Raw genomic sequence first — 15,527 nt, forward strand, 5'->3', positions numbered from 1 at the left:
GAACATGAGAAAGTTTCCTCCTTCTCTCCCTGAGCGTCTGTTCCATCTCCTGTGAGAACAACTGACTGAGAGTCACAGACACAGACGCATCCCAGCTGAACTGAGATCAGTTACAGACACTCTGAAGTTATTAAAAACCAGAGTTTATCTCCAATATTCAGCAGGAAACTGTTCAAACATGAAGAATTCCAAACAGTTTGTCGGTGAAGAGTTGATATCAACAGTTTACTGAACCTTCTCCTCTTCTAAAGGAGAAATGTCTCTAATAGGATCCGTGCTTATGTTTCTGAAGAACTCTTATCCTGATGTGTAGTCTCAAGGGTTAGTTTGTGTATTTCATGAGTTTAATCTATTAAAACATCCAGTAAATCACATGTTTGTGTTTCATTTTGATGATATTACACATTTAGCAGCTACCACACACAGACCCACACGCACACAGGCTTTATCTAACACACACAAACACACACACACACACACCCTGGACGCTCTTATCTGATGCTCGCACACCTTGTCTGGGATTCTGAGACACACAGACACACACAGACACACACAGACACACACAGAGAGCAGGGCGAGGACAGCGGCGGCACATGAAGCGCTGCAGAGAGGTCAGGAGGTCAAGCTGAGGCGGAGTGGGCTGGAAAAGGTCCAGAGATGTGGAGCGATAACCCCGCCCCCGATGAGGGCAGCCCCCCCCCTCACCCAGGTCAGCGCTCTCAGGTTACTCAGGCTTGTTTGGACACCCCCGCCCCCCCCCCAGCCTTGGACGTGGACTTGAGTGGCGTCGGGACATGAAAGTGGGAGCAGGAGAAGCTGCTGGTGGAAGGTCGATCCCTGGCTGTCGGTGTGTCACGGCGTTCAGAGCCGTCCTAAAGGCTCGTGGAGCGAGGAGCCGCTTCCTTCAGGGTTTATTGGACGTTTTGTGTTTTGCAGCGAGCTCAGAACATGAAGGGTAGTGTTCTCCATCGCCCCAGTGACCTTTGACCTCTTGAACTCGCGTCAACTTCAGGAAACCAGTTACAACCAAATGCAAACAATGAAAGAAGGAGTTTGGGATTCAAGCACCTGGATCATTAAATATAGTTCTTCATGGTTATCTCCATGAGAAGTGCACCAAGTCTGAAGATCTACATGGTAAACCTGGTCCTGGATCAGTGAGTCGTGGTTTGTCCTGCGGCTCTTCACCTGTTTACACTTCACAACGTCCTGTCGCTGTTCCAGGATCCGTCTCTTCCTCCCTCCTGATCCAGAACCCGATTGAGTGGTCCCAGGCGGAGCTCAGGTTGATAAGAGTCCAGATGTGGAGCTGCAGGACGTCAGTGGGATCTGTGAGGAGCAGGAGGAGGTTCTGAGCTGAGCAGCTCGTTGGGTGGTTTCCTCCGATCACAGGTCGATCTGCCCTGAAAACTCCGACAGGCTCATAAACCAGCTGCTCCACGTGCAGCCGCTAAGTTCTGACCTGCTGCAGTGAAGTGAAGCAATGTGACGCCTCGTTAAACTGTGGGAGGTGGAACTGATCTGGGTTCAGTTGAGCCGCGGCTGCAGGGTCCAGGCGTCCCTCGTCCACACTGTCCTCCTGGAGGATCAGAGACGTTCCTCTTGGGATCTTCTGCACATTCCTGGTCTCTCCAGAAGTGGGCGTGTCTGGTGGCGCCCGGTTGGACCCTTTGGACGTGAAGGAGCAGCGTCCCCCCCCCCCCCGCCCCCGCCCAGCCCCTTGACTTGACCTCTTGTCCCGTGATGTCACTTCCTGGAGCTCAGAGGTTCAGTGTGAATCCAAACATTTGACCTGATTCCTCAGAGGAGGCTTCATGGATCGTGAGTTCAGACGTCGTGATGTTGAAGAGTGTGTTGGACTTCATGTGTGTCACTCCTCAGATCCTTGTTGAGCCTCCGGGTCTGGATGGACTGAGCCTGGAGGAGAAGCTGAGGATCAGTGCAGGTGATGTCATGTGGAGGTTGTTGTGGTGAAGCTCTGACTCTTTCATCCCACAGCTTTCAGATCATATGTCACAAAGCTCCGTCTGAGCCGCTGCAGCGAGAAGGTCAAACAGCAGCTTATCAAATGCTGCTGTGACCTTCAGGCCCGGAGCACGAGGCAACCAATCAGGAAGCTGCAGGCCGCACGTCCACCGCCGGCTGGATGGAGAGAGAGGGCGAGAGCCAGAGAGAGAGAGAGAGAGAGAGGGAGAGAGGCCGGCCAGACGTCGATGACAAGTCAGAGCGACGCGTCTCGGACGCAACGGAGAGAGAGAGAGGGCGAGAGAGAGGGGGCGAGAGAGAGGGGGCGAGAGAGAGGGGGCGGCTGCCCGGCGCTCAGGTTCAAAGTGAAGCGGCGTGATTGTGATTCATCAGCCGCGGCGTGGGAACAGAAGAAAGAGATGAGGGGAGAGGAAACACAAAGGAAACGCTCTGACCTTTCCCTCCACACACACACACACACACACACCTTCACTCCTACACAAAGACGTCAACACAACTGTCCAAAGCTCTGATAGCGTCCCCCAGAGGCTGAAATGCTCATTGCACCACGACCCTTTCGTTTCCCTCAGTTCTTTATCTTCAGGCTGAAAAGCAAAGGCTCATTATTGGTTTGATTTGTTTGTGTTAGGAGCCGTTGTGTCTCCTTCACGTGGGCGTTGTGTACTGCTTATTACAATCCTCTGTCAGCTCGGGTCCCACTGCCTCATTTCCTTCGCCCCAGATGGATCCAGCCCGGCCCTGAGACGCGAGCGCCTCGGCCTCCAGCGTCCGAGCGCTCTGCTGCATCGGGGCTTTAATGAAAGTTGGGATGGACGTCGGGGGGGGGTGCAGAGGAAATGCCTTGATCTGTGAGGCCTGTTCTGAATCATGGAGCCGGGTCGGAGCATCTGGAGCCGGAGCCTGCACGCGGCCAGCAGACGTCCAGGTGGACGGGTGATGCCGGTGCCTCTCTCCTTACACAAACATGTGCGCCGCTCTTTATTGGACGATATCTCTCAGACGGAGATTCCTCTGAGCGGCTGGAATGCAGAGGAAGCGAATCCCAGGGCTCAGACGGCGAGCTGCTAACAGGACAGCTGCGGGGTCAAGTGTCCCAGATAAAGATGATCTGTAGCCGAGGCGTGTTTATGAAGGGAGAAGTCATGACTCAGCAGCGAGGGCCGGGTTCCAGCGTTTCACCAGAAATCAAAGAGGAAACTTTCAGTCGGAAACTGGTGTGAGTGTTTTATTCTTCACGGAGCCCAGAAGCTGCTGGTTCTTCATCGGCTCCGAGGAGCTGGGCAGGAACTTCAGAGACCAAATATTTGCGGGCAGCACAAAGCGTCTTGGTCGGCTGCCAGTCGCTCCTAATTATTTCCATATTAATTCTCCCCAGTCCCTGAGGTCGGAGCCGCAATAAATCTTCTCCTCACTCGTCACATTCTCCTCTTCCTCGCGGCTGCTGCAGGGCCACACGTCATCTGTTGTCAGACGACCTCTGACCTTCACAAATTGCTTGTAACAATGTCGATTCAGGAGTTCAGTTCTGTGGTTTCTCTTCGTGTCAGCGTCGGATCCTCAAACACTCTCACACGCGAACCCTCTTCTAATCAACTCTGATCCATCTGTGCAAACAGGACTTCATGAATCTGGAGCCGTAGTATTTACAAACTGAGAAGTAATTCCCATTTGTCTTCTCTGGTTTGTTCTGGAAACTATCTGAAGTATGTTGCTGCGTCTGCAGCTTGTTTCTCCATTTGGAAGAAATTAAAATCTAATTTTTAATATTCACAGTCACCTGCTTCTAATTACATCCAACTACTCGTCAGGAGCGAAGGGAAATACAGTTTCTCCCTCAGTGGCTTCAGTAGTCAGTTCTACTTCACACATCTATTGTGTTAAACTGCTCAGGAGGCCCGGGGGCCCCGAGCTGAGAAGGGGCCCCGAGCTGAGAAGGGGCCCCGAGCTGAGAAGGGGCCGGAAAAAGGTTTGTCCGTAGCAACGACAATCAAGAAGTCACCATTAACTGCAAAGACAAGAAGGAAGGTTGGAATATTTCATCTTTTCATCGCAGGTTGTGGAGTCACACATTACGCTCAGGCAGCCAATCAAATCAAGCAAGAGGCTTTTATGAGGTCACAGTGACCTTTGACCTTTCAACAACAAATCCTAATAAGCCCATCTCTGGATCCACGTGAACGTTTGAACCAAGTTTGAGGAGATTCCCTCGAGGCCTCGTGGAGACACCGTGTTCACAGAGAGTGAGACGGACAGAAGACATGGAGGACATGGAGGACATGGAGGACATGGAGGACATGGAGGACATGGGGGACAGGGAGGTGTCCTCTTGTTGAACTTTGGTCAAAAGACACCTTCACTCGTTTTTGTGCTTCTGATATCACACGATAAGATTCCCTCAGTACAACAACTGTCCTCCTTCCTAACACACACACACAGACACACACACACACACAGACACACACAGACGCACACTCTCTTCTCACGTTCCCCCTCCAGTCGTGTTACAGTGAATACAAAGAGGGAAATATCATGGATCTTCTTCCGTCTCCAGAACAAAGGGTGAGGCCGTGGCGTGGCGCGGCGGCAGCGGAGCAGGCGCCAAGCGGAGCGCCACAGGCTCGCCAGCGGGTTCGGTGTCTTGCCCGAGGGCACGTTGACAAGGGCGGAGTCGTACGTCATCGCGTGTTCACAGAGAAATTCAAGGGAACGTTTGCTCGGTAGAACTTTGTGTGGTCAGTTATTTCCAGGATTCATGAGCAGAAGTAACAGGAAGTGGTTTATTTCACAATCGTTTTAAGATCTCAAAGTGAATCAGCTCCTCGTTAAGCAACACAAGTTTGGTTTTGTAATCGTGTCAAAGTCATTATTTCTTCATTCCTCTCGATGAGCCGGGAAACGGTGATGAGCTGAAAACCAGGGAAAGAACGTGGGGACATAAAAATGACGTGTGGTTGATTAAAGGATAAAAACTTATCATGAGTAAATGATGCATACAGGTTTAATAAAATATAACTATTTATCAGGACTAAGATCAACAAAGAACATACACCTTGGTTGTAATATTTATTACAAACAATAAGGGGCTAACCTTTAGCGATATGTAGCATTAATATTTAAACTTATCCAGATTTTGAAGGAGGCCTGATAAAGATTGATCCAGCGAGGAGAGAACAGGAGGCTTTAGAGACACTGCACCTCCGCCCAGCTCTCCTCCTCTTTCCACCTGACCAGGGTCACAGGGATATTTCATTACCTCCGCTAACCTCTGACCTTTCCTCTATTAGTTACTTGTGACGGCCACACAGAGGCGCACGTTTATTTATCTGCTGTTCGGGACGAGAAACACAAGTTCAGCCTCAGAATGAAAAGAAAATGTTGACATCTGGCAGATTGTGAAGAGGAGTGCTGAATATTTCATACAACACACACACAGACACACACATCGTTCTCAGTGATGGATGAGGCAGACAGCCATGTGATACACCCCCTGCCCCGCCACCTTCCCCTCAAAACACACACACACACACACACACACACACACACACACACACACACACACACACACACACACACACACACACACACACACACACACACACACACACACACACACACACACACACACACACACACACACACACACACACCTCCATGTTTAGTCGTTAAAGTTCATATTCGTTTTTAAAATTCTTCCTCTGCAGAACAAATTGAAATCAATTAACAAAAACCCAATTTCCCCTCTAAGACTCCAAACTCCTGCCACTAGGGGTCACTTAGGTAGAAGAAGAAAGGGTTAAAAGGGTCAAAGGTCATTGTTGAACCTCCCTGACATTTCCCAGCAGCTCCTGTTGCAAGGAAAAATACTTTTATTTGCTCGTATGTTTTGTTGTTTACTCACAGCTCAGCTTCACGTTTATGATGTTTACACAGTTTATTAAACAAGTTAAGTTTATTCTTACACGTGAGGATGTTTCATATCTCCCTGAAGAATCTTCTTTTCAATGATTCATCTTCTTCTGTCGCACATTTCAGAGATGAAGAATCTAATGATAATGTCCAGGACGTTTGTGAGTCAAGTTCAGAAGATAAAGTTTGAACTAAGTTCATCGTCAGTCCATCTGAGCTGAGCCTGGTTTCCTGCTCACAGCTGATTACTGACCTCTAGTGGCCGGAGCTGCTGCTGGAGCTCATCTTCCAGAACTGATGCCCACTGCAGAAGAGTGGTTTCCTCAGCAGCAGCATCACGTCCTCTTCCTCTTCCTCATCCTCTTCCTCTGAACGTCTGTTTCTCTTCTTCTTGTCTCCACCTGATTCGCTGCAGGACCAGGATCCTTCACGTCAGGAAACCTTTCTGAGAACCTGACGACTAGTTACACCGAGAAGAGCGAGAATGAGTTCCTCCAGTAAAGCTGCTCAGTGTAGTACTGGTCTTACTGGTTGTACTGGTGGTTTCTCGTTACTCTAGTGACCAGTGACTCGTACTGAACCTCCTGCTCCATCTTGGTTAAACCTCAGAGGCTGTTTTCCGTCACCTTGTGAGAATCGTCTTCTTGATGGATCACAGTAAGATAATAGAATCATCAGTCTCTCATGTGTGGCCCTGTGACCCTGAACCAAGGGAGGGGCCCCCCGGTGGTAAGGATCCTCAGGCAGGTTCGGTTGGGGGGGCCCTCAGCCCCTGTGGGCCCCTCCAAGCATCAATGAGCGGAAGCTGCCCTGCTGCTGACGATCCCAACGCTCCCAACGCTCCCAACGCTCCCAATGCCAGAGCACAAAGGAGCCCACCCTCCTCATCCCGGGGCCCTAATCCCCCCCCATTCACCGGCTGGGTCCAGAAGAATGAGGGCCCACCATGCGGCACGCCGGCACAATGGTGCTAATAACACGGCAGAGTCCAGGTCCTGATAGACGAGGCCTGATTGAAGGGAAGTCCTCATGAAAGGTCTGAACACGGATCTAATTACTACACAATGCAGTGATTACTGCTGGTGTGTGTGTGTGTGTGTATGTGACACATGAAGAAGAAACACACACAGGTAGGAACTCCCAGGTGAGAGGAGGAGGAGCAGGAGGACGACGAGGAGGAGGAGGAGGAGGAGGAGCAGGAGGAGGAGCTGAGTGTTAATTAACCGTTAGACTCTTATTACAGATCAGGGGTTCTTCATTGATCCTGATTAAAACCAATCAGACGACTGATCTCTACGAGTGTGGGAATAAAAACCAAAACCTCCTGGATTCAAACATAAACACGTAAAAGTACAAACCTGTAACGAGCAGCTGACTGAACAGCAACATGTCAAAGATGATCTATATGTTATATGTTATATGTTTGACTAGATGTTTTAAATTCAACAGGACGTTTCCTGTTGTCGTCTTTGTGCTTCGACTTTAAACGACTCTTAGCTGTTAGCCTGTTAGCTGTTAGCTGTTAGCTGTTAGCCTGTTAGCTGTTAGCTTGTTAGCGTTTTCATATTGTAAGACAGGAACTCTCATGATCCCCTCCTGAGATCGTCTGGATTTAAACGCCCCCTGGTGGCTACAGTTACACGTTTGTCACTTTTCTCTCGATTGACGCATTTCAGAAGATGACCACGATATTTAAACTAGTTTTTAAGATTTAGAATTCTCATATTTGTCTCGTCTGGTTGAATCGTTTCAGAAGGCATCAGATTTACAGGATCTCTTCTCCGAGGTTAGAAAGTTGAAGAAATATTTGATATCTGAGTGGAAACCAACTTCTCAAACTTACTAAATAAAACGATTTGGAGTTAAACGGTTTAGAGAAAGTTGAGTCCCTGTGATGAAGCTTTGTATTTTACATATTACACATGAAGCTAATCTCGGGGGACAGGCCCCTGTGAGAACGGGGCCCCGGCCTGGTCAGATGTGACGGGACCTCCACGAGGGGACCCACTCTGCACTTGACATTCATCTCCTCTCAGATCACTTGAGTGTGACTTTCCCTCGGCTCGGCTCAGCGTGTCCTCGGCGGCGGCGCTGACATGCATTGTTGGCGTGTCACCGGGTTTTGAAGAGGGCCACGTGCGTCCAGTCGGCTGAGACAAGTGCTTCCATACACCATGTGAGACATGAGGACGGACGGAGATCAACACACGTCTGCGGCGCTGCCAGCCACAAAGAGACTTATCTGCCAATCGGCTCAGCCGGCGCTTTGTGCTCAGACCACGCCTCCGTGTTCCCTCAGAGCCAAACGGGAATTTACATGTTTGAGGCGTCGCATGCGGCCGGCGCTCTGGAACAGAACAATCCGAGCAGGTTGAGTCTCAGTCGAGGACACTTGAGCAGGATCGTGTGTCCACCACCGGGAGGACGAGAGAAACCCACTGGAACACATCAAACCTCCTCTCAGCTAAATGCTGTTTATTCAGATTCACATGGTTTCCTCACGTCAGCTTCACGGCTCTGGACTGGTTCTGCTCACGAGACCAGTTCAACTCGTACGTTTGAGGGTTCAAACTTTCAAAACACAAGGAATTCAAGTAAAAACTCAGAACGTTCTTCAGCACATGAACGTTTTCAGGATCTCAGTTCTCCTTCTGAAACCTGGACGAGCAGCAGATGATCGATGGAGGAACTGATCATTTATTATTCTAAACAATAACAGTTTTTCTATAAGAACGACTCACGAGTGAATCGCAGAAAAGATTAAGAGCCAGATGAACACTGAACTTCTCTGGAGCCTGAGGAGGAGAAGGAGGTTCAGAGCTTTGTAACTTTAGACTTTTTAATAACGTCTTGAAGGAAGTGACTTCATCGCTTGTTAAACGTCTCCTGATCCTCGTTGAAGCGTCCAGCAGGTCGGAGCGTTTCAAAGTGAGGAGGAAACGCTCACAGACAATAACAGTGAGAAGAAGAAGGGGGCGGAGCCGCTCCTCTAATGACCTCTTGTCTTCAGACTGTCCCCGAGCAGCAGGACCGGGCTCAGACAAAGAATGAAGGAATGAAGCACATGCAGCACAAAGGCCCGCGGCTCCTCTCAGACCTCAGCAGCTTGAGTTTGTGACCGTCTCCTGGTCACGGTTCTTTAAAAGCAAACATGATCCTGAGTTCATGGGTTTAACTTCTGAGGTTCTGCATGTGGGAACCAGCAGGAACACGTCTGGAAGCTTCCCAGTGAGCGAGTGGACGTGATGATGAAGAGGAGCCGGACACGTAGAGGACGAAGACGTCCACTAGGAAACACGAGGAGATCTTCAGTGATGAGACGTGGACACAAACAGGATAAAGAGCACGTGTGGCTGCAGGGGGCGCTGTTACTGTGAATCAGTGACATAAGACTGCTTTAAAGAATAAAATGAATTTAATCAAGTTCTAAAGAAATAAATCCACTTTCATAAGGGGTCGGGGGTCAGGGGTCAGGGGTCAGACGTGTTTGTGACCATCGTCCTCGGACCTCCTGCGACTGAATGAATCAGCTCCTTCAGACTGAGGGACACTCGGTCCAACTCATTGTCCCCGAGGACACAAGACTGACTTCTGTTGGCCTGCAGCCAGCGAGCACACACACACCAAACAGACACACACAGAGACACACACACACACACACAGCACCCTGCAGAGCGGCTGGTTCGGATGAATGCAGGACGGAGGTGGACGACAGGGACGACAAGTCTCCTGAAGGTTAATGGAGAAACAAACACTCACAGAACCTCAGAGTAGATCCATAGAACCTCAGAGTAGACCTATAGAACCTCAGAGTAGATCTATAGAACCTCAGAGTAGACCTATAGAACCTCAGAGTAGATCTATGGAACCTCAGGGTAGATCTATAGAACCTCAGAGTAGATCTAGAGAACCTCAGAGTAGATCTATAGAACCTCAGGGTAGATCTATAGAACCTCAGAGTAGACCTACAGGACAGAGGAGAACCTCAGTCTATACCCTCTAGAGAACCTCACAGTAGATCTATAGAACCTCAGGGTAGATCTATAGAACCTCAGAGTAGATCTATAGAACCTCAGTCTATACCCTCTAGAGAACCTCAAAATAGATCTATAGATCCTCAGGGTAGATCTATAGAACCTCAGAGTAGATCTATAGAACCTCAGATTAGAACCTCAGTCTATACCCTCTAGAGAACCTCAAAGTAGATCTATAGAACCTCAGGGTAGATCGATAGAACCTCAGAGTAGATCTATAGAACCTCACGGTAGATCTACAGAGCCTCAGGGTAGATCTATAGAGCCTCACGGTAGATCTATAGAACCTCAGAGTAGATCTATAGAACCTCAGAGTAGATCTACAGAACCTCACAGTAGATCTACAGCGCCTCAGGGTAGATCTACAGAACCTCAGGGTAGATCTATAGAACCTCAGAGTAGATCTACAGAACCTCAGAGTAGATCTACAGAACCTCAGAGTAGATCTATAGAACCTCAGAGTAGATCTACAGAACCTCAGAGTAGATCTACAGAACCTCAGAGTAGATCTACAGAACCTCAGAGTAGATCTACAGAACCTCAGAGTAGATCTATAGAACCTCACAGTAGATCTACAGAACCTCAGAGTAGATCTGCAGGACAGAGGAGAACCTGTTGTCTCTTCCTCGTCTCCTCTGACCATCCGGTGAACACGACTCTGCCGCTGCACAGAGACGCAGGAGGACCGGGGGTCAGTGGGGATTAGGTAAGAGGTGGAGCGTATCTGATTTAATACGGAGCAGGGGCGGAGAGGAGGTCGGGGGGGACGCAGCAAATAAACCTAGCGGATATTAAAGGTCAGAGGTCGTCCCACATGTGTTTTCTGAGGCCGACTGGCTGAAGACCAAAGCAGATGAGTCACAGCTGAGGTGGCACAGATGTGGTGCGGCTCGGAAAACCCATCACATCCTGAAACACACCCACACGAGGTACAAGTACAACCACGAGTACTACCAGAACTAAGAGTACTGCTACAAGTACAACCACGAATACTACCACAACTAAGAGTACTGCTACAAGCACAACCACGAGTACAACCACGAGTACAACCACATCTAAGATTACTACCACGAGTACAACTGCATGTACAACCACGAATACTACCACAACTAAGAGTACTGCTACAAGCAGAACAACAGGTACAACCACATCTAAGATTACTACCACGAGTACAACTGCATGTACAACCACGAATACTACCACAACCAAGAGTACTGCTACAAGCACAACAACAGGTACAACTACATCTAAGATTACTACCACGAGTACAACTGCAAGTACAACCACGAGTACAAATACAAGTACAAGTACATCTAAGATTACTACCACGAGGACACAAAGTATGAGCTCATATCTTCTTCTTTATTTTGTGACGTACTTTTTTTCCCCCTCAGTTTATTCCAGAGTGTAAAGATAACGATTAAGATTAGAATGAGTGTATTTTTGTATTTCTAATTAATCTGAGTTTGTAATTATAAATATATGATTTGATTTCTAATATTATGTATTGTTCTTTATTATTCTGTATCATAAGATGTTTAATCATATTTATTTCTGTGTTCATTGACTCTTTCTTTTCTGTCTCTTTGTTTCTGATCATTATTCATATTATTTTCTGATTAAAGGTGATTTTTCAGTTTTCTTGTTTGTCTGATTCCATCGTGAAGTTTCAGGATTTGAGGAGAAACAGTTTTTCGGTCAGAAAGCTTCAGAGGACCAGAACCAGAAGATCTTCTGCACCTGAAGCTGAGGACTTTGTCTCTGACGTGGTTAAAGTGTTAATAAGACCCCCCCCCCCCCCCCAGTGGGGACAGACACCGACTCTGTGGAAGTCATCAGTGTCAGATGGCCAGATGAGGGAAGCTGTTCTCACGCAACAGTTTTAAAAGATATTCAATATTATTATTGCTCGGGGCTGAAATGATTTCCACATGTCGGGACACCGGTGATACCATCGTTCTCTACGAGCTCTGATAGAAGTTACGTCTTTTATTTTCATTTAATTTCACTTGTTTCATTGTTGACGCTGATGAAGCCGATGATCCGGCTGCAGATGTTCAGTTCCTACGCTCAGCTGCTCCAGGTTCTTATTCCCACTGAAGATTCACCGGTTCACAGATCGTATCTGGAAACAGATGAGTCACTTCCTGTTTGTCAGAAGAGAAACAAGAAGACAGGACTCTAAGTTTAAATAAAGCTTTTCAGAATGTAAAGGAGAATGAGAACATTTCTAATTCAATTAACTGTTAGTTTGATAAGGTATGAGTTTATTTTGAATAAGTGGAGCTGCAACGACCTGCACATAACAACTATAAGATCAATAAGAGATTGTTAAGAGACTGAAAACTTTAGATGTAAAAAAGGCTTTTTAATAATCTTTATATTCTTCTTGATCTCTGCTTCACTGAACGACTCGTTCACACGTCTCAGCAGCTTCAGACCCAATTCTGAAGCAACATCTGAGACTCTGGTTCGAGTTCATTCATCAGAAAACATATTTTAATAAAGCTGAAGGGTTTTGATTCTGGTGAGAATAGACTCCCACCTCACACCAGCAGGTGGCGCTAACTGATCACGTTGAAGCTCTTTCCTGTTTCAACTGGTTCGTTCAGCCAGTGAGAAAAACATGCAAATAAAAGTCTGCAGCTGCAGATGATGAAATACAAACACACCGTGTTTTATATATTTCATCATCTAAATTTAATTAAAGCAGCTGCGTTTAAATATATTCATAAAACGAAATGTTACTATAAAAGGTTTATATTGATGAATATAGATTAGAACACCTTGTTTTTCTTGTATGTGAACATTTTAACTCAGGAGAAATTCAACCATATATTAAAAATGATAATCTAAATAAATAGTTAAATTCACTTCTACTTCTTTGAATATCTTCTTAAATATTTTCTTACTATGAAACCTTTTAGAAATTATTGACAGACATATTTCTGTTTACATGATAATAACAATATGAGAGCAAACGACGAGTCAGACATTAAACACCTCAACAAAAAGTAAATAACTGAAGTTTGTGAGGCTGTAAATCTTCAGAAAAGTCAACACAACATCCACACAACAGCTACACAACTTGTACATCATCACGTCTCTCAGTGTTTGTCAGGACGTCCACATGCAGTGGCCAGAAGCTGCCACTAGATGTCAGTGTTTCATTGGAAATGATTAAATTAGATTTAAACCAGATGAACGTGCACGAGAAGCTCAGGACACAAAGTTTAATTATTATTTACCTGTAATTAAACTTTGTCATATATTTTATTATAATTATATAAATGCTTGAGTTATATTGATGTGACTTTATTGTTTTTAAATTTAGGTTTAAAACATTATTATAATATTATTATAACCATATTTTAATTAACGTCAGCCTGAGTTGAGTTTATGATTCTTTCGCTTTAATTTAAATTTCAAACCAGTGATTATGAAACATTTCTCACACTCTATTTCACTCATACAATAAAAAGGGAATGAATCTTAAATATCAAACTGGAAATAATCTAAATGAAGTTATAAACTAATCAGGAGGAATAAATCAAACAATTACTGAATGAACATCAATAATTCAGATTCAATAAAACTGGATTTAACACAACGAGATTATTTAAGATGCAACTAATGTAAAGTGGAAAACAATAAAACAAATGTGAGCTAAAGGAAATTAAATTATTTCCAACAACCGATAATTCACAAGTTCTAATATTCACATCCAAGATAATTATTCAACAGACTTTATGATCAATAATCAACACGAGGTTATTGATCAACTGTGTGGACGTGATATTATTCTGCTGTAGTTTGAAATAAATATGATATTAATGGGAAAGGTTTGAGAGAGAGAGAGAGAGAGAGAGAGAGAGAGAGAGAGGAGGAAGATGAAGAGGAGAGAGAGACACACACACACACACACACACAGGAGAACAGAGAGAGAGAGAGGGAGAGTTAGAGGGAAACAGAGACAGAGAGAGAGAGAGAGAGAGAGAGAGAGAGAGAGAGAAGGAGGAGTGGACTGATCCTCATCTTCTTCTCCTCCTCCTCCTCCTCTAACTTCTTCCTCTTCTCGGGACCTTCGTGCGTCTTTTCCTCGGGCGCGTGTCGCGTGTTCACGAGAGAAACTTTCCCTCCTCGTGGAGTTTGTCGTGCCCGCGCTCCGCACGCACGCACGCGTGTCTCTTGCTGGAATACGTGTGTGAAGTTGACGCGCTGCGCTCCGAGCGTCGCGGACGGGATTTGATGCTTTTCTTTCTTCTTCTTCTTCTTCTTCTTCCACTTTGCTGAGAGGACCTGATGATCTTCCTCTCCTCTGACAGAAGAGCCGCGCGGTCCGCCTGAAGAAGAGGAGGAGGAGGAGGAAGAGGAGCCGCTCGGGACGCGGAGGACACTCGGGTGAGTGGAACCATGTGCTCCACAAACTGTTTAAACTCTGTTAAGGATCGAGTCCCGCTTCAGGTCAGACTTTGCTCTCTTTAGAATTAAAAGCATCACAGATTCCTCCTCTACTCGTTCGGTCTCTCCACCTCCTCCTCACATTTAAATCGTTTCTCACTCCTGCATCTCCTGGTCGAGAACAAACCTCCGCTCCTTCATCTCCTGGGACTTTCACACCGGGGCTGGAATCTCAGGAATTTGCAACCTGATATTTAAGATGATCTCCAGTCGAGAAACTCGCTGTTGACCTAAAGAAACTTTTGTTCTCTTTGTTTTAAACCGTTTAAACCTCTTCATCTCCGAGGAAGAGGAGCTGCGCGTTCGTCTCCAATAAACAAGACGTTAGCAGGATTTAAAAGCTTATTTTTCTCATTTTAATCTTCTTTAAAAGTGTGAAGCAGAAATAAACACGTTGAGTTTGATTTCCTCTCAAAGAAAAACGTTAAAACTCGTTCAAACTGATTCCAGGTGAATTAAGAGTGGAATCTGTTATTCTGTGGAAACGAACCGAAGCTTCCCTCTCGGTCGGAGGAGCAGCTCACACTGAACACACTGAAAGGCCGCTTGCATTCATTTGCATCAGAAAAAAACTTTTAGTGCATTTGCCATTGTGCAGAATGAAGAGTTCCAGCAGTCAGGGGGGGGGGGGGGGGGGTGAGGGAATAATGGGGCCCCTCACATTATTCACCCTGACATGGGGGCTTCCACAGAACCTGTGATGGGGATGTCACTTTCATCCCGAGCCGAGCGGCCGGCCTTCCTCCCTGGCTTACCCCCCGGTCCCGGTAGCTCCCGGACCCCCCCGGTCCCGGTGGCTCCCGGTCCGTTAATGATCCGCAGGTTTAACGACCCCCGGAGAGAATCCTCTGCAGAGTGCACGAGAAGGAGCAGCTCGCCGGGCGCCGTGCGTGTGAACTGGAAGTGATGGGAGCGTCCTGCTGGGAGGACTCAAAAGTCTCTTATCCCACAAAACAACAAGTCCACACCAATTACCCCGTGTGGCCCCGGGGCCCTTGTTCCTGGGTGAGAGCAGAACAGAGGCTTTAACACAGGGTCCTGCAGAACCAGGCGCTTTCCAAACAACTCTTCTCACAGTTCATCAGACTCCAGGAAATTAAAGTTCAAATAAATAACAAGAAAGAAACTGTTCATCCAATT

This window comes from Platichthys flesus, chromosome 22 (assembly GCF_949316205.1).
Source record: "Platichthys flesus chromosome 22, fPlaFle2.1, whole genome shotgun sequence".
Taxonomy (NCBI): domain Eukaryota; kingdom Metazoa; phylum Chordata; class Actinopteri; order Pleuronectiformes; family Pleuronectidae; genus Platichthys; species Platichthys flesus.